This window comes from Urocitellus parryii, chromosome 2 (genome assembly GCF_045843805.1).
Source record: "Urocitellus parryii isolate mUroPar1 chromosome 2, mUroPar1.hap1, whole genome shotgun sequence".
NCBI lineage: Eukaryota > Metazoa > Chordata > Mammalia > Rodentia > Sciuridae > Urocitellus > Urocitellus parryii.
In genome coordinates this window covers 78,799,928-78,819,696 of record NC_135532.1, presented here as the reverse complement: position 1 = coordinate 78,819,696, position 19,769 = coordinate 78,799,928, and the positions used below count along the sequence as shown (strand labels likewise).

The following is a 19,769-nucleotide window of genomic DNA, read 5'->3' as shown; positions in this document are numbered from 1 at the left end:
GGGAGGGAAAGGGAGTGAGAAGGGAAATTGCATGGAAATGGAAGGCGATCCTCAGGGATATACAAAACAATGAGAACCAAAAAGAGAACAATTCCATTGTATAAGAATTGTCATTTTTTGTTGCTAAACATTCTATGCTAAGTGACTCTTGATGGGTACAGAGACAGGATGTTCCCATAGGAGAAACATTTCTTACATGACACAGAGTCTCAGGGGCCCATAACAAAACAAAAGAAAAAGAAAAAATATCTCAAAAAACTTTCACCTCCCAGTGTGTAAAAAAAGTCAATGGGTATGTGTTGGCAGCTTTTATGGGTGACTAGAAACTTCTACGATAACCAGAAACTGCCTTTGGAAAAGGGAGAAGAGAAAATTTTAAGTTAATTGCAGAGGAGGGTAGAAGATATGGAGAAAAAGAGGAAGAGAAACTACTGAAGAAGGGAAGAAGGGAGAAAGGGATATTTTGATATACAGTTCCTGAGGGCCCAAACTGAGAGTAAAGAGAAGATTTAGATGATTCATGTCTCTTCTCTGACTTTGGGCTTAGACCACCTACACACCATAGTTATGTCAAAGACATAGTGGTGGGTCTAGGATAATTTTCTTTAACAATTACATTTTCTTTTTATTATAATTCTTCTACAGAAATTTAGAAAATAAATGATGGCATAAAATTTCTAATATTCTTTTTCCTTTTAATAAAGATTAAAGTGGATCCTAGACATGAAGGAACATTGGAAAAATATACTCTTTAAATAGGTTATGTAGCTATGAATGTAAAATCATATAAAGGTTATATATTTAGGAGCAGATACTAATTGTTTTGTTAGATGGAAAATGTGAGGCTCTTAGTAAAATGTAAAGAAAAAATGACACATACACAAGCACTCACAAACATTGTTTAACTGTGGTGGCTAATGTGAGGAGATAATATTTGGATTTTTATGGGAAATGAAATAGTATTGGTCAATACTGAGTTTAACAGTAGACAAACCACTCCTCTGAGACTGAAGCATTGTTCAGTGATGCTGGTGGATAGATCAGGGCCAACAGCATCATTTCAAAAGGAAATTTTGCAAATTATGGAGGACAATCTTATACATTAAGTAAAAGTTTGAGTATTTAATCTGTAATTTCCAACAAACTCTGGGGCATTGGCATTTCCTGATGGTCCCATAGAAAGGCTTGGAGAGTGAGATTATCTTCATTCAACTTCAATAAAATCAATACATGTTCAAGATGTTATAGATCATAATATGAGAAATACAAAACACATACACCTATCCATATCCATGTGTTTACAAATGAAACACACACATCAAACAGAAAAATAGTGTAGGAAGAGACACATTTAAATCTATCATAATCATCTAATTATGTATCAGTTCAGATTATTTGCCTCTCAAAGACAAGACAAAACAAAACATTGCACCATGGTTTTATTAGAGCAGCCCAGGAAATAACAATGATCAAGAGGAATCTTTCTTAAGTAAAAATTCAGAGTAGAAGCACAGGTGGATATTACAATTGTCCTCCATGTTATAATTTATGATTCATGGACTGAGTTAGAAGATAAATTTTTCATAGGCTTTCTCTTGTTCAGTGAGGAGGTCCTTGGAACTGGATAGAGGAGAGTGTGGCTGCAGAGTTGCTAATCAAGACCTCCAGAGACTAAGCAGGAAGCAGGTCTAATTTTATTGTGCAGTTACCATGTATATATTATCAGGCAGTAGCTAAGCAGATTACAAGAACCACCAATACAATTGCTGGCCAACTGTCCCTGCAGTGACCAATCAAGAAGTTGGCCATGGAGCAAGCACAGGGACTACAACACGTGGCCTCACACCCAGGGTTGTGTTTACAGGGTAAGAGGTTTGCCATTCACATGCCTAGCATGGGGGAATGGTTTGCCACTCAGACAGCCTTAATGTATGCCATGTATGCAATACTCCATGCACTTGTCTCCACAAACTTTGTCATCATAAATATAGTGCTTTCAGAGAAACTCTGGCTATAAAAACAAAAAGAAATTAGTAGTACAGGTATTTGTTTGGCTATGCCTGGCAGTGGAATGTCACATCTACACATTTCCCTGTGTAGAAAACTGAATCTTATCATCAGAACTAAGTACTAGGGATTTTGATAAATACAACACAGTATGCCCAGATCAAAAGTAGAGAACTAGAATTCTCTGCTCCATTTACAAATGACACATTATGCAAATACAGTAATCCATAACATGCATTATGGGTGCAATAAATATTGCTCTACACTTAAAAATTTTAGTAGCAGGAACAAGTTCATTTTCCATGCAGGTGAAAAGCATGCATATTCTGTGAAGATGCTTATGGATAGGGAAATACAAATGAACATCAAGCAAGAGCCAGGTATCTTCTATTAATTATCTCAGGCAACTTGAATTTATAGAAAGTTTTTCTGGAGAGTGGGCATGAAGTGTTCTGAAAGGAATAGAGTATTACAAAACAAATGTGAAAATATGGCAGCATGAGCCAGCAGAAAATATGCTAGATTGTTAGAAGAATATCAGCTTCAAACAGAATCAATATGGTAGGATCTAAGAGAGCAGGATTTGGCACTTTAATTCCATGAGCAAACAAAATCCATGTATTTTATTGGCTAATATTTTCATAATTATCTCCTTGTAGATTCATCAGCACTCCATTTGCTAAAATCTCATTTCCTGATAAATTTCTACGAGCATATGAAATTTCTATGCTCGGTTTCTTAATAAAAGCTATAGTTGATATCCTTTCTCAGGAGGAAATGGAGATAAAATAGTATCCAGACTTTAGGTAATTGCATGTCACATTTTAGGTATGGATTAATTTTCAAATTTCTATAAACATTTCAAAACTCAGTTAAAATATATCCAATTCCAGTTATATCCATCACACACACTATTATAATAATTGCTTCTTTCTTTGTTTTGGACTTTTGAATGGGAAATTCACTTTAATAAGTGAATAAGTGTGAGAGTAAATATCATGACTGGTAACAATGCCTGGAACAGAAGATATGTGTTTAATGGCACATAGCACAGATAACACCTTCTATCAATGTGATTTGGTTGCTCTCTTTAAGTGTATTCATGCGGTGAATTTTATGATTGGTTTTTGTATGTTGAAACAACCCTGCATTTCTAGGATAAACCCTTCTTGATCATGGTGCAATATCCTTTTAATATGTTTTTGTATACAATTTGCCAGTACTTTATCAAGAATTTCTGCATGTATGTTCATCAGGAATGTTAGTCTGAAGTTTCTTTTCCTTGAGATGTCTTTGCTGGTTTTGGTATCAGGGTCATACTAGCTTTACAGAATGAGTTTGGAAGGTTCCCTCCTTTTCTATTTTATGGGAGAGTTTGAGCAATATTGGTGTAAATTCTTGGAAAGACTGGTAGAACTTGGCTGAGTATTGGTCTTGTCCTGGGATTCTCTTTGTTGGTAGGCTTTTTATGACATCTTCAATTTCATTGCTTGAAATTGATCTGTTGAAATTTTCTATGTCTTCCTACTTCAATTTGGGTAGATCATATGTCTAGAAAGTTATCAATATCATAGTTTTCTTTTTAGTATAGATTTTCAAAGTAGTTTCTGATTATCATCGATATTTCACTGATATTCATGGTGATTTCCCTTTTTTGTCACAATTTTTCATAATTTGTATTTTCTTTCTTTTTTTCTTTGTTAGCTTGGCTAAACATTTATCAACTTTATTTTTTCAAAGTACAAAATTTTGTTTCATTGATTATTTGAATATTTTTTGTTTCATTAATTTTGGTTCTGATTTTAATTATTTTCTGTCTTCTGTTTTTTTGTGTTATTTTGTTCTTATTTTTTAGAGGTTTTAGATGTAATGCTTTGCAATTTATATGATGACTTTCTTTTCTTTCAGTGAATGAGCTCAATGCAATGTAGTTTCCTCTTAGAACAAACTATATTTTGTCACTATTTTCACTTATCTCAAGTATTTTTTAAAATCACTTCCCTGCTATTTTCTGTTATCCATTGGTAATTAAACAGTGTATTACTTAGTTTCCAGGTGTTATAATAAATATATTTTTAACTTTATCTTTATTTCTAATTTTATCCCACTATGTTCTGGTAAAATGGAAGGTATTATCTCTATATTTAGTATTTGGAAGCATTTATTTGTTACCTAAGACATAGTCTATTTTAAATGAGGATCAATGTGCTCCTCAGAAAAAAGTGTATTTATTTATTGATGAATGAAATATTCCATATATGTCTGCTAAGTCTAAATAATTAATTGTATTTTTTAGTTGTATAGCTTCTTTTTTTATTTTTTGTTTGGAAGATCTATTGAGTGGTGAGACAACAATTTAAGGGTCACCCAGTATTATTGTATTTTAATCTACTGGAAACTTGAAATTGTGAAGGCTTGTTTGATGTATGTAGATGCCTCATTGTTTGGGGGCATGCATACTTAATATTGTTATGTCTTGATGATTTATATGTCCCATAAACAGTAAATGGGACATAAAGATGGCTTCTTTTAAAAATACCTTCATTTTATTTATTTTTTAAATATGGTGTTGAGGATCAAAGACAGTGCCTCACTTCATCCCTGCAAGGCAAGCACTCTAACATTGAGTACAACCCCAGTATGAAATGGCCTTCTTTATTCTGTAATTAATCTGTAATTCTCTTCAAATTAACTTTAACTTGAAGTCCACTTTATCTGATATGAGGATAGAAACCCCTTCTTGTTAACAAGATCCATATGAGTGTTAGTTATCCCTCCCAACACCCCCCACCCCAACTCCTGTTGTATCCTTTTGCTTTCAGTCTATGCATGACTTTGCCTACGAGATAAGTTTCTGGAGAGAGCAAAATGTTATTGTTCTTGTTATTTTCTTTTAAATACAATCTGGCAGTCTACCTTGCTCATGGATAGGCAGAATTAATATTATTAAAATGGCCATATTACCAAAAGGACTTTACACATTCAATGCAATTCTGGTCAAATCCCAATGACATTCCTCACAGAAATAGAAAAAGCAATTATGAAATTCATCTGGAAAAATAAGAGACCCAGAATAGCTAAAGCAATTCTAAGCAGGAAGAGTGAAACAGGTGGTATCACTATACCAGATGGTTACTATTACTTCAGAGCAATAGTAACAAAAACAGCATGGAACTGGCACCAAGGCTGATAGACCAACCCACAAAATTACAACTACCTTATATTAGACAAAGGTGCTAGAAGCATGCAATGGAGAAAGGATAGCATCTTCAACAAATGGTGCTTGGACAACTGGAAATCCATATGGAACAAAATGAAATTGAATCCCTAACTCTCACTATGCACAAAAATTAACTCAAAATAGACCAGAGATCTAGGAATCAAACCAGTGACTCTGCATCTAATAGAAGAAAGAACTGGCCCTAATTTCCATCACTGGGGTTAGGCCTCAAGTTCCTTAATAAGACACCTATAGCACAAGAATTAAAACCAAGTATCAACAAATGGGACCAATTTAAGCTAAAAAGTTTTTTCTCAGCAAGAGAAATAATATGTGAGGTGAATAGGGAGCCTACATCCTGGGAACAAATTTTTACCCCTCACACATCAGATAGGATTCTAATCTCTTGGGTATAAAAAGAACTCCAAAAAATTAAACACCAAAAAACAAGCAAACAAACAAATAACCCAAGGATAACAAATAACAAATGGGCCAAGGACCTGAATAGACACTTCTCAGAAGAGGATATACCATCAATCAACAAATATACAAAAAAAAATGCTCACCATCTCTAGCAGTCAGAGAAATGCAAATTAAAACTACTCTAAGATACCATCTCACTCCAGTAAGAATGGCAGCCATTATGAAGTGAAACAACAATAAGTGCTGGCGAGGATGCGGTGTGGGGGGGTGAAGGTACACTCATATATTGCTGGTGGGACTGCAAATTGATGCAGCCAATATGGAAAGCAGTATGGAGATTCCTTGGGAAGCTGGGAATGGAACCACCATTTGACCCAGATATTCCTCTTCTCAGTCTATACCCAAAGGACTTAAAAACAGCATACTACAGGGACACAGCCATTTTTACAGCAGCACAATTCACAATAGATAGACTGTGGAGCCAACCTAGATTTCCTTCACTGGATGAATGGATAAAAAAAAATGTGGCATTTATACACAATGGAATATTAGCACTAAAAAATAATAAGATCATGGTATTTGCAGGGAAATGGATGGCATTAGTGCAGATAATACTAAGTGAAGTTAGCCAATCCCCCCCCAAAAAAAATTCGGAATGTCTTTTCTGCTATGGGGGGGGGTGAATCAAAATGGGGTAGGGAAGAAGAGCATGAGAAGCTGCTGAATGCTCCCAAATGAAGTTGTTCCTGCCATTCCGGAGAAACACCTCTGCTTAGAAAGACTTCAGCAGGGCACAAAGGAGAGAGTGCGCCCTGAGAACTAATTGAATATATAAAGTTTCAAGCAGCTGATGCAAACACTGTTGGATTTCCAGTTCAAGAGAACGCTTGAACCTAGGAGAACAAAATTTGGGGCAAAGTGCGACTGGTGAAAGTGATCCTTTGTCCTGCCAAGTCAAGACAAATCGGAGGAAAAAAGTTTTCAGATTTTCCAGTATACACGGACATTTCTGCAAGCTGCTGAAGGCTCCCAAATGAAGTCGTTCCTGCCATGCCAGAGAAACGACTCTCCTTAGAGCGACTTCAACAGGGCACAAAGGAGAGAGTATTTTCGTAAAGTAGTACATATTGACTCTGGAATAATAAAGCAGGAAAGAGATGGTCCTCTTGAATTTCAGCATCCTTTCTTTAAACAAAGCCGGGATGACTTATTGGAGAACATTAAAAGGAAGTTTTCATTTTCAAAACCAGAAGAAAATAAAATTCGCCAGGAAGATTTAACAAAAATTATAAGTAGTGCTCAGAAGGTTCAAGTAAAAGAGGAAACAACTGAGTCCAGACTTTCAGAATTAAAAATTGAGAATGAGTCCCTTTGGAACGAGGTGTCTGAATTAAAAGCAAAGCATGCACAGCAGCAACAAGTTATTCGAAAGATTGTCCAATTTATTGTTACATTGGTTCAGAATAACAAACTTGTGAGTTTAAAGCACAAAAGGCCTCTACTTCTGAACATTAATGGAGCCCAGAAGAATTTATTTCAGCACATAAAGAACCAGTTGATAATCATTATCATAAAGTTCCACACAGTAGGACTGAAAGTTTAAAGACAGGAGAGTGGATTTCAGATGACATCATTATTTATGATGTTACTGATGATAATGTGGATGAAGAAAATATCCTAGTTATTCCAGAAACTAATGAGGATGTTATATCTGATCCCTCCAACTGTAGCCAGTATCCTGATATTGTCATTGTTGAAGATGACAATGATGATGAGTATGCACCTGTCATTCAGAGTGGAGATCTGAGTGAACCAGCCCGAAAATCCCTAGTTTCAGGCAGTGGTGGCATCAACCCTCTCATGTCTAGTGCTGTCCAGCTAAATGGTTCATCCTGTCTGTCCATAGAAGATCCTGTGACCATGATGGATTCCATTTTGAATGATAACATTAATCTTTTGGGAAAGGTTGAACTGTTGGATTATCTTGACAGTATTTATTGTAGTTTAGAGGACTTCCAAGCTATGCTGTCAGGAAGACAGTTTAACATAGACCCAGATCTCCTGGTTGATCTTTTCACTAGTTATGTGCAGATGAATCCCACAGATTACATCAATAATACAAAATCTGAGAATAAAGGATTAGAAGCTACCAAGAACAATGTAGTTCAATCAGTTTCAGAAGAAGGAAGAAAATCTAAGTCTAAACCAAATAAGCAGCTTATCCAGTACACTGCCTTTTCATTTCTTACATTCCTTGATGGGAATCCTGCTTCTGCTGTTGAACAGGGGAGTACAACATCATCATCAGAAGTTATGTCCTCTGTAGATAAACTCATAGAAGTCGATGAGCTTTTGGATAGCAGCCTGTACCCAGAAACAACCCAAAGTAAGCTTGTTCACCTGGAGCCATTGACTGAAGCTGAAGCTAGTGAAGCTACACAGTTTTATTCATGTGAACTTGCTCTTCCACCTCTGGATAGTGACATGCACTTTTAGATAGTTAAATCCCTAAGAAGTAAACTCAACATGTATATATTCATCAAAATGATGAATTATTTATTTTAAAATATCATTTGGTACTTTTCTTTTGTAAAATTGCTTTGTTTTTGTAAATTGCTTTGTTTTGTTTAATCAGATACTGTGGAATAAAAGCACCTTTTGCTTTTCTCACTGACCATACACTCTTGCAAAGCTTTGAAATGTTACTCACCTGCCTAGATATACACAAAATTCAGTGCACATTATTGGCATATCTTTAAATTGGATTCAGATGGCCATTTTTCTCCAGTTGTAATTTGGATTTCATTTTACAGGATATAACCATTAGCAACAGTTATTTTTGTTTTGCTTGTTTGATGGTGTCTGTTTGAGTGTAAGTCACTAGAACTAATGATAGAACTTCTAAAGCTTTCTCTGTTCCAATTATTTTTATTAAGTATTTTTCACTTGGCTTATTTTTAAAACTGGGAACATAAAGTGCCTGTATCTTGTAAAACTTCATTTGTCTCACTTGGTTTGAAGTAGTTCATAAATGTTTGGAGTTCATTCATGTTTAACAGGAAGGGCAAAGTGTACACAAATACTCACTGTCTGATATGGTTCCAGCTCCATATACATGGAAACACATATACATAATATAGTATATAAGTAGCTGATAGAAGACAAATTATTAATTTGTGTATTTAAAGAAAAGGAGAAAGTTCAAATGTTGGCCTTCATGCTCGAGACATGAAATAATTTTAAAGAATATAAGGCATTTTCAATTATATAGAAATTATTATGAAGGCAGAAATTGGCAAATCTTCATCAGGAGAAACAGAGTATTCTTATAGTGATTCTTGGCACCAGTGGGGAATGAAGTTTCCTGAACTTAAAGTTGTACTCCAAAATGCTTATTTCATGTAACCAATTATTAACTTGGCCTGTAAAGAGTTAATTTGATTATATTTTGCTTGTTTGGTGTTAAGTACATGTGTTGTTGGAATATTGGGAATTTTGTGTCAGATCCTGGTTAAGAGAATATATCTAATAGGTAGATGATGGTCTATTTTTTTCTCCAAGTTCATATGAAGCAATCTTCTGTCAATAGATGAAGGAAAAATTAAAAAAAAAATTACAACTCATAAGTATGAGTCCATTACAGGTACTGAAACATTATGTGGCACCTCATTAATATGTACTTTTTAAAAATGTTTTTGTGTATCAGTTAAAACATAATTTTAAAAGATTTGGTTCTAAATAACCATACTGTTTGATAGAAGTGGAAAAAAAATTTTTTTTTTTGTTATTGTTGTTGGAATTACAACACAGTTTTTTGTTTGTTTTTGGGTACTGGGCATTGAGCTCAGGGGCACTCCAGGGCTAAGGCAAATCCCCAGCCTTATCTTGTATTTTGTTTAGAGACAGGGTCTCACTGAGTTGCTTATCACTTCGCCTTTTGCTGAGGCTTGCTTTGAACTTGCAATTCTCCTGCCTAAGCCTCCCTGAGCCCCTGGAATTACAGACATGCACCACCACACCAGGTGCACAAAACAGTTTTTATATAAATATTCAGGCCTTAGGTGATTGATTGACTTTCTACAGAAAATATGTGCACTTTGAGGTCATAAGATTTATTATCTATCTTTATATAGACCATACTTAACTAATGTTTAAAATGATTCATACGTCCAATCACTGTTGTTAATTGTTTTGCAGGTTCGTCATTTTCAGTTCTAATTAGTTTTGGGATTACTATAATTTATTGCCCATTTTGACCTAGGAAATCCAAAATTTTCAGTTACTATACTTAATATGAGACGTTGCTATTCTTTCTCTTTTGTAGACAAGAATGGCTCAAAAAGTGCATTCTAGGGCTGAGCTGATCTTGTGGGCACCGTGCTCGCAGGTTCCGTTGTGTTGAACCTACAGTCAAGATTTCAATCATTTAAGTGCTAATTCCACCACTGTTCTAATTTTTCCCCAAGAAATATCTTGAGTCAAGGGTCAGATAGATCACTAAGACTTATGAATCACTTTTCTGTCCAGAGAGGCTGAGCAATTCGATCTTGCAGTTTAGGAGTGTGTGGATGTGTGTGGGGTGGGGGGTTGGTGTGTTAGAGAGTAGTAATGGAAAAGTAGAGGCCTGGTAGAGACAAATCTTCAAGTACTCTTCTTTCCCCAATTAGGAGATCTCAATAGGGTTTCCAAGGAAAGACTCTGAGTCCTAGGTTGCATTTCCCCCCAGGATGGTAATAATTTCATTGGCTCTGTAACAAATATGCCTTGGAAATGATAGCTTTCTTCACTAAGGCCTGTTAGGTAAAGCCTTTCAAATTGACTAAGGTTAGGCCTTTTTTTCCAGGAGTAAGAACCTTCAACAATTTTGGCACAAATAACTGCAAACTAAAACTCATATTGGATTAAATTGAAACAACATCACATTTTCTTGAGATGTTTTCCTCATTTAAAAGTGTTTTGCTAGCTTACTGTAACTATTGATTTTCATATAAATCTCATGATTTTTTCTTCTTTATTAATGACATATATGTTTGTAAATATTCAATGTAATGTCCAATAGAACACTCAGCTAGAGATAGAGCTGTATGTGGTATTCTCACACAAAAAAATAATGGAAGCAGAAAACACTTGTGCTGAGACTTCTGTTGAAAAGACATAATTTCTGCTACTGGATTGTACCATAAAAGTTATTGATCCTCTGGAAAAAACAAACTTAGACTTAATAATTCATAATTAAGCATTTCTTCCTAACTCATAGTAAATACCAAAATTTTGTCCTAATAGAACATTCCTGATAAATATTATTGAACTGAATATGCTAAGCAATCAATAAAACATAAACCTTTATTGTTCCTGAAGAGTTATGGTATACACACTTAGCAGAATCCCATGGTTGTGCATTAGTAGTCTGAATTTTGATGCTAGAAACCAGTAAGTGAAAAATTTTAACCCAGGGAAGAAGATTTGCAAGTCCAACCTGATAGGAAGTTAAAGGAATAAATTACTAATTAAGAATGGAGATTTCAGGTTGAGATGCATTATACAATTTAAACTTCAATTTCATTGGGGATTAATGTTACATTTAATGGGCTAAAGTGATTTCAAGTGTCCTTTTTGGCATCTCTGTGCACATTAAAAGTAACATGAGTGTCATTTATCTTTGGTTAATCTGAGAAAGTAAAATAATTTTACTCTAATATTGCATTTTATATATTAATTTTTGATATACATAATTTTTAAAATGGAGCTGTCATTTTTGTGTTTCATTTAAGCAGTTTTGTTGTGAAATTCTGAACAAATATGTACTACATTTCACCAATATGAAAATGTCAAAATAAAATTGAGCCCATATTTATAAATAGTTAAAATTCAAAATGTGTAAAAACCAAAGATCACCTTTTGGTTATATTTTTTTTCATTTTTTGTTAGTGCATTTAAGAACAAAATGATACTGGTGTTAAATTAAAATTGATGAATTGGATCTAATATAATATGAAAACTAAAAAGCTAGCCAAAACATTTAGAAAATTTCTTTTTCAATAATCACTTCCTGATATAAATCAAAGTATGATTGTGAGCATATGTATGTGCATGTGTGTATATGAATTTAAATATATTTTTGTATCTTTTCCTTTATTTTGTTGGGGGATGTCAAGAAACTAAAAATAAAATTAGGAATGGAAATGAGGTTTTTGGTTTCAATATATTCATAAATTAAATAAATTCTTAAGTGTTTGATTTGCATATTTCTTTCACTAAGGGTCTAATTGTATTTGCTAAGTGTCTTACCTAATACTTTCCTGAAATTTCATTATTTTGTCCTAATATCTGTGAATATTGACTTGGTTGTTTCTTTCTTAATTCCATGTTTGGTTTCTTTCCTGTGACATACTGCATCTCCTAAAAAGTAAAATGAAATGCTGAAAGAAGTGATGCTAATGAAGCTTTTTTCTTACAGATCTTAAAGGAAGCTTTTGGGCTTTGACACTCTGATATTTACTCTGAATATTTTAAATATACCTGATTCTTTTCTATAAAAAATTTTTTTTCAGCTGTTATAGAGATAGCCTTATGTGATTTTCAAAGCCCTTTTTTTAATAATGTATATGAACATTGATTTTTCTGGAGTAAACAAACTTGGCCATAATGTACATGGCCAAAACACCCCTTATTAGATACAGGTAGTAATCTTCTTTTACCAGAGGGCAAACAATGATATCATGATACCTTAAAATTGCCAAATGCTTTGTCTTCATCTATTAAGCTAATCATCCTATTCTGTTAACATAGTGGCTTATACTGTTTGATTTTCAAACATTAAACTAACTCTTTATTCCGGGGTTCACCCCACTTAGTCACAATATATTATATTGCCATTTATGTTGTGTGGGTTCTCTCTTGTCCAGCAAGGAGGTCCACAGAACAGGGTAGAGGAGAGTGTGACTGCAGAGCCACTAACCAAGACCTCCAGAGACCAAGAAGAAAGCAGGACTGATTTTATTGCATATATACTCAGGCAGTAGCTAAGCAGATTGTAGGCAGCCACAAATACAATTTCTTGCTGCCTGTGCTTGCAGCAACCAAATGAGGAGTGAACTGTGGAGCAAGTGCAGGTACTGCAACACATGGCCTCACACACAGGGCTGTGCCTATGGGGTAAGTGGTTTGCCACTCACGCATCTAGCACAAGGAGAGTGTTTTGCCACTCAGACACCCTTAACATATGCCACGTATGCAGTACTCCAAGCACTTGTCCCCATATCGCCCCCATCTGACTATGCTGCAAGGACATCTGCCCGCATTGCTGGTTTTTGTTCAGTGGCCTTTATAAGGTTACATAATTATCTCATAACACAAGAAAAGATTATCACTATTATAAAAAGTAAGGCCAGGGTAATAGCATTTTAAGGATTAGTTAATTTGGCTATCATGTCTTTCCAATGTTCAATCAATACCTGGAAGAAAGAAGAGGTTGTCAAGATAGATACATTAGTCTCATTGGTTTTGACAATTGCCTTAGTAAGTTTATGCATAGTTATACCATAGTATTCCAAGTGCCCTTAATATACTGAGAAAAACTGGAGAAGTGTAAAATTACATTTTCAGATACAAAATATTGGGTGACACAAATACTACAAAATTCAGGGTCACAAGTGAGCCTTTGCAACATAACAGAATATCTAGTTGTTCCTGGTGGAGATCTAGTTCTTGCCAAATGACTAAATTAGCAGCTTGGTAGAATGTATTTAAGTCATTTTGAACAGCAAAGGCTTCTGCCATGGCAGTAGAAAAATTGTTTACAATCTGAGCAGTCTGGATACTCTGAGTGAGAGAAACAGTGCCAGTGGCTGTGGCACCGATGGCATCTACAAAGGAAATAATTCCAGCAATGATGAGGCTAATTGCATGCCTTGTCCAATTCAGGATCTCATTCAGAAGATTCTTTATCTCCATGTCCCATGGGCTCCTCCACTCTGGACAGGTTCACTGGAAGCCAGATTGCTGGGGCACTCTGAGGATAAATGTATTTCTGGTTTCACAGGAGGGGTTATACAATTTGTGAGCCAGTAGGATGTATTGACTGCACAAAGGATCTCTGTATGAGTGATATTTATGCCATCAGTATCATTGATTATTAGCAGAGCAAAGGGTTGTGTAACAAACTCTTGTGCATAGTGGGTATGGGTATAATTTGGCATAAAGGCAAATTCATGGTGAGGGTCTGGACTCAATATTGATTGATTCATCCAGCTGGCTGCTGCCCTTTTGATGGGTCTAGCAGCCAGCAATATTGGCGTGATATCTATCATGCCATATTGATTTTCTGCATAACGGTTGGTAATGGCTGCAGTAGCCAATATGGTGCAGTAGCCAATATGGTTTTTGGGCACATCAGCTACATTCCAGGGAGCTGCACTCACCCAGGTACATAGATGTTCTTCACCAGAGAAATTCCTCTTATCAAGGGAATAAGGTATGGCTTGGGATGCTATCATTATCTGAGGGGGCTTCACTGTTAACAGTAAGCACTGCACAGAGGACCACCCTCATAGGCCCAAGGATGAGACTGCTACCAGGCAAAGGAGCCTATCTGGTGACTTAATCAACAAATACTATCACCCCAGGTAACTTTACTTGAGGTCCATTTGCATTGTTGAGTCCTTTGCCTGCAAGGGTTCTCCTCCAGAGTTAGTTCCTTCATCTTCTTGGTTGGTGGTTCTTGGGGTCCAGAGCTTGACTTTCTGGTAGGCACCAAGATGCGGTGATGCTCCTGTTAACATATGCAAATCCTGAACCCTTGCATATGAAGAGCCCTGGGTCATCCCATGTATTTATTATGAGATCCTTTCATGAGACCACAGGTAGACGGGAGGGCCCTGTGATGGGGGCCCAATACTTATGGGCTGATGTTTCCATAGAAAATTTTGAAATTGAAAGGAAGTTTAAATTAAATAAGATTTTTTTAATTCAAGCATTGAAAGGGGACTTGGTATACTTTCTCCCCTCTGTTTTTTTTTTTTTTTAATGTATGGTCTTTAATTTCTTTTGTGTTCTTTCTATAATGCCTTGAGTATAAGGGGTTGTAGGAGATTCCAGTCAAGTGCTGTATATACCAATAATTGCAAACCACTTGAAATGTCTTGCTAGTATAGGCTGGCCCATTTTACTTTTTAATAGACATGGGAACATCTGTAACTTCATTTTGCCCTATAGGGAGGAATGGAAATGGAAATGGATATCAAACAGGGTTTTTACTAGCTGCTTGCAAGTTCACACACTCAATTAATTCTGCACTCTCTGATTTGTTACTTTTTGAAGTAGTCCTAAGCTGAAGTTAAAAGAAACAGCTTTATTTGTGAGTGTTTTAGGAGCAATCGGAGAATACTGAGGTACTGAAATAAATCTGAAAATATTTTGGTCGGATTTCTTTGATACTGGGTAGGTTTTTATCCTTTTCTTAGCCTTACTAGGCTCCCCAAGTTTGGGTCTTCTAAGTTAAATGGTTGTCTAACAGGTTAGCATTAGGGTTAGGGTTAGGGTTAGGTTTGGTCGAATTTCTTTGATACTGTGCAGGATTCATTCTTTTCTTAACCACAAGTTTGTGTCTTTTAAGTTCAATGGTTCAATGTAAGAAACAGTTTAAATTTTCAGGTTTAACTTCATTTTGCCCTATAGGGATATGAATGGAAATGGAGGTGGAAATGAAATAGGGTTTGTGCTGACTGCTTAACACTTCACTCACCCATTAGTTCTCAGTGTGCATTCTCTGATTTTCTCATTGTTAAAGTAGCCCTCAGCTTATGTAGAAAGAAAAATCTTCATCTGTGAGTCTTTTAGGACCAAGCGGGAGAATACCTTTGTACTGTAGTAGCTCCAAAATTTTTTTGCTCAGATTTCTTTGATACTGGGCAGGATTGATTCTTTACTGAACCTTACTATACAAATTTGATTTTTTTTTTAAGGTTCAACAGCTTGCTGGAAGAAACAGTTTGAAATTTCAGGTTTCACTTCATTTTTTTCCCAATAGGGATAAATGGAAATAGAGGTGGAAATCAGTGTTTGTGCTAGCTGCTTGAAACTTCATTCACTCAATTATTTCTCAGTGTGAATTCTCTGGTTTGTTCATTATTGAATTTGCCCTAAGCTTAAGTAGAAAGAAACATCTGTATCTGTCAGCATTTTAGGAGAAAGCACAGAAATATCCATATATTAAAATAGCTCCAAAATATTTTTGTTTAAAATTCTTCCATACTGGGCAGGATTCTTCCTTTACCAAGCACCACGAGGGCTCCCCAGGTTTGGTCTTCTATGTTCAAGGGTTCTCTAACAGGTTAGGGTTAGTATTAACATTAGTATTAGGGTTAGCCTTAGCTTTATGATTAGTGTTAGTTTTGGTTGGATTTCTTTGAAGCTTAGTAGAATTCATCTGTATTCGGCCTTAATAGGCTCCCCAAGTTTGGGTCTTCTAGGTTTAAGTGTTCACTGGCAGGAACACTTTGAATTTTTAGGTATGACTTCATTTGGCCCAAGAGAGATGAATGGAAATTGAGGATTACGGTTATGGTTGGGGTTAGGTTTAGGGTTAGATATTGTCGGATTTTTTTGATTCTGTGTAGGATTCATTCTTTACATAAACTTACTGGAGTTTAAATGTTTGGGTCTTATAGGTTTAACAGTTTGCTGGCAGAGACATTTTAAATTTTCTGGTTTCACTTCATATTTTTCTATAGGTATGAATGGAAATGGAAGTGTAAATCAAATAGGGTTTGTGCTAGCTGCTTGAAGCTTCACTCACTCAATTACTTCTCTGTGTACACACAATCCTTTGTTCTCTGTTGAACAAGCCCTAAGCTGAAGTAGAAACAAACAGCTTTTTCTCTGAGTTTTTTAGGAGCAAACAGGAGAATATACATGTACTGAAATAGCTCTAAAAGTTTTGGTCGGATTTCTTTGAAACTGTGCAGGATTCATCCTTTATTTAGCCTTTCAAGGTTCCTCATGTTTGGTTCATTATGTTCAAGGGTTCACTGGCAGGAATAGTTCATGTTGCTCTCTAGAAATGAAAGGAAATATAAGTGGAAACCAAGAAGGGTTTTTGGTAGCTTCCTGAAATTTACACTCACTGAATTATTTGTCAGTGTGCACACTCTGGTTTGTTTTTTTTTTTGGGTCGAGGGGACTCCCCCCTCAAGGGTGGAGAGCCTTCCAACCAAGGTGTCTATGGGAACTCCCATGGCACCCCCGGATAGAGGGGACTCCCCTTGCTCGAGGGTGGAGAGTCTTCCAACCTGGGTGTCTGGTGGAGCTCCCACCACACCCGGGTTGAGGGGACTCCCCCCATGAGGGGGGAGAGCCCTCCAAACAGGGTGTAGGGGGAGCTCACACCACACTCCTGGTAGAGGGGTCTCCACACCCGAGTTGTGAGAGCCCTCCAACAGGGTGTCGGGGGAACTCCCACCGCACCCCGTGTTGTGGAGACTCCCCCCTGGAGGGTGGAGAGACCTCCAACCCGGTGTGGGGAGCAGCTCCCACCACACCCCGGGTCGAGGGGACTCCTCCCTCGAGGGTGGAGAGCCCTCCAAACGGGGTGTCAGGGGGAGCTCCCACCGCACCCATGGTCGAGGGGATAGAGCCTTCCAAAAAGGGTGTGTGGGGAAGTTCCCACTGCACCCCAGGTCTAGGGGACTCCCCGCTGGAGGGTGGATAGCCCTCCAAATGGGGTGTCGGGGAGGAGCTCCCACTGCACCCAGGGTCGAAGGGACATCCCCCTGGAGATGCAAGACCCTTTCAACTAGGGTGTTGGGGGAGCTCCCAATGCACCCCGCGTCAGGGGACTTCCTCCCAAGCGGGGAGAGCCCTCCAACCGGGGTGTCAGGGAGAACTCCCAATGCACTCGGGTTGAGAGGGCTCCCTCCCCAAGGGGGAGAGCCCTCCAACCGGGGTGTCGGAGGTAGCTCTGAATGCACCCTGCGTTGAGGGGACTCACTCTCCAAGGGGAGAGAGTCCCCCAACAGGAGTGTCATGGTGAGCTCCCAATGCACCTCGGGTCTAGGGGACTCCCACCTGGAGGGGCAAGACCCTCCAACTGGTTGTCTAGAGGAGCTCATACTGCACCTTGTATTGAGGGAACTCCCAGCCCGAGGAGGGGGGGAGCATCCACCCCTAGTCCAGTGGACTTCCCCCCAGGGGCTATACCGCTCCAACCGGGGTGTCCGGGCCAGCACCCACCGCACCCCTGGTTGATGGGACTTGCTCCCAGGGGCGAGACCCCTCCAACTGGGGTGTCAGAGAGAGCACCCACCATACCCCAGGTTGAGGGGACTCCACCCCAAGGGGTGAGACCCCTCCAACCGAGGTGTCAGGGGAGCTCCCACCACACACTGGGTGGAGGGCACTCACCCCTCGAGAAGCGAGACCACTCCAACCAATGCACCCAGGGTTGAGGGAACTCCCCACTTGAGCGGCGAGACCCTTCCAACCCAGGTGTCTGGGGGAGTTCCCAATGCACCCCGGGCCGAGGGGACTCCCCCGTCGAGCGCCGAGACCCCTCAATCTGGGTTGTCGGCGGGAGCTCCCAACACACCTTGGGGGGATGGGACTCCAGCTAGAGGGGCGAGAGCCCTCCAACCCGGGTGTCGGGGGAGTTCCCACCGCACCCCGGGTCGAGGGGACTCCCCTTTTGAGGGACGAGACCTCTCCAACTGTGGTGTGGGGGGAGCTCCCAACGCACCCTGGGTCAAGGGGACTCCCCACTTGAGGGGCAAGACCCCTCCAACTGGGGTTTTGGGAGGAGCGCCCAACATACCCCGGGTCCAGGGGACTCTCCATCGAGGGGCAAGACCCCTCCAACTGGGTTATTGGGGGGAGGTCCCACCGTACCTTGAGTCTAGGGGACTCCCAGATCAAGGGGGCGAGACCCTTCTAACCGGGTTGTCAGAGGGAGCTCCCATCGCACCCCGGTTCAATGGGAATCCCCCCCAGGGGGAGATCCTTCCAACCAGGGTGTCGGGGGGGAGTTCCCAATGCACCCCGGGTTAGGGGACCCCCCCTCGAGGGGGGAGAGCCCTCTAACAGGGATGTCGGTAGGTGCTCCAACCCACCCCGCGTCGTGGGGACTCCCACCTTGAAGGGCAAGATCCGGCGGGAGCTCCCACCGCAACCCCACTAGAGGGGACTTCCCCACCAAGGGCCGAGACCAATCACAAAGGACAGGACGGCCAAACCAGAGCACAGCCTGAAGGGCTGCAGGACGGGTGTGGTGGGGTGGGGGCCATGACCCCAGCAAGGAGCCCAGGCAAGGGAACAAGAAGAGGGCCCAGGCCCGGGGAGAGCAGGGAACTATGGACCAGTAAGGCAGTGCTGCACTAGGGTACTGCAGTGCAGGAATGCCAAGGGGAGCAGGGAAGCAACCATAGCAAGGGGCCTTCAGACAATGCCCAGAAAAGCAGTGAGCAAGAAGGTCCACCAGAGGCTCAAGCAAGGAGCCAGACCAGTGAATGAAAAGACAAGTGCCAGGGTTTGGGCAGGGGTCTCAGGACAGTGGAAAAGATTTGGAAAGGAAGGCAGAGGATCCAGCATGGTGCAGCCAGACTCCAGGCCCAGGGCCACTTCCAAGTTTCAGGGATCCTGGTGCCGGACAAGCACTCAGGGAGAGAAATGGACCCAGGCAAGGGCCAGGGCATTGTTTCCCGTAAGATGCCCTGGATCAGATGAGAATCTACAGCCAGAGTCCTAGCAAAGGAGGCCAAGAAAAGGAAGAGCGCCAGAAGGAGTGCAATGGGAGGGCATGGAAGGGGGTTGGGGTGTTTTTGCATAGGGGCGAGACCCAGGACCAAAGCCAGGCACCCAGGCAAGGGACCAACCCGATCAATGGTGATTGGGGACCCAAGTAGCAGGAAACCTGCAAGTACCAGAAAAAGGCACAAGGGGAAAGGGATGAAGGGGCTGCGTGAGGATCAGGAGAAGCCAAGGGGCACCTAGGGGAACCCGCTGGCAGCCGGAAGGAAGGGGCCCCCAAGTTAAATCCAACACAAAGAAAGTCCTTGCTATGCCAAGGGCCATGAGGAACATGGTCAGTGACCCAGGAAAATGCACAGACCCAGGGATATAAATTTAGATT

The 19,769-nt window shown here is 39.6% G+C and overlaps 1 pseudogene; it reads left to right on the top strand.

The window, feature by feature from the left end:
• Window positions 1-5,902: 5,902 nt before the first annotated feature.
• LOC113178582 (heat shock factor protein 2 pseudogene) lies at window positions 5,903-8,146 on the top strand (annotated as a pseudogene).
• Window positions 8,147-19,769: the final 11,623 nt, after the last annotated feature.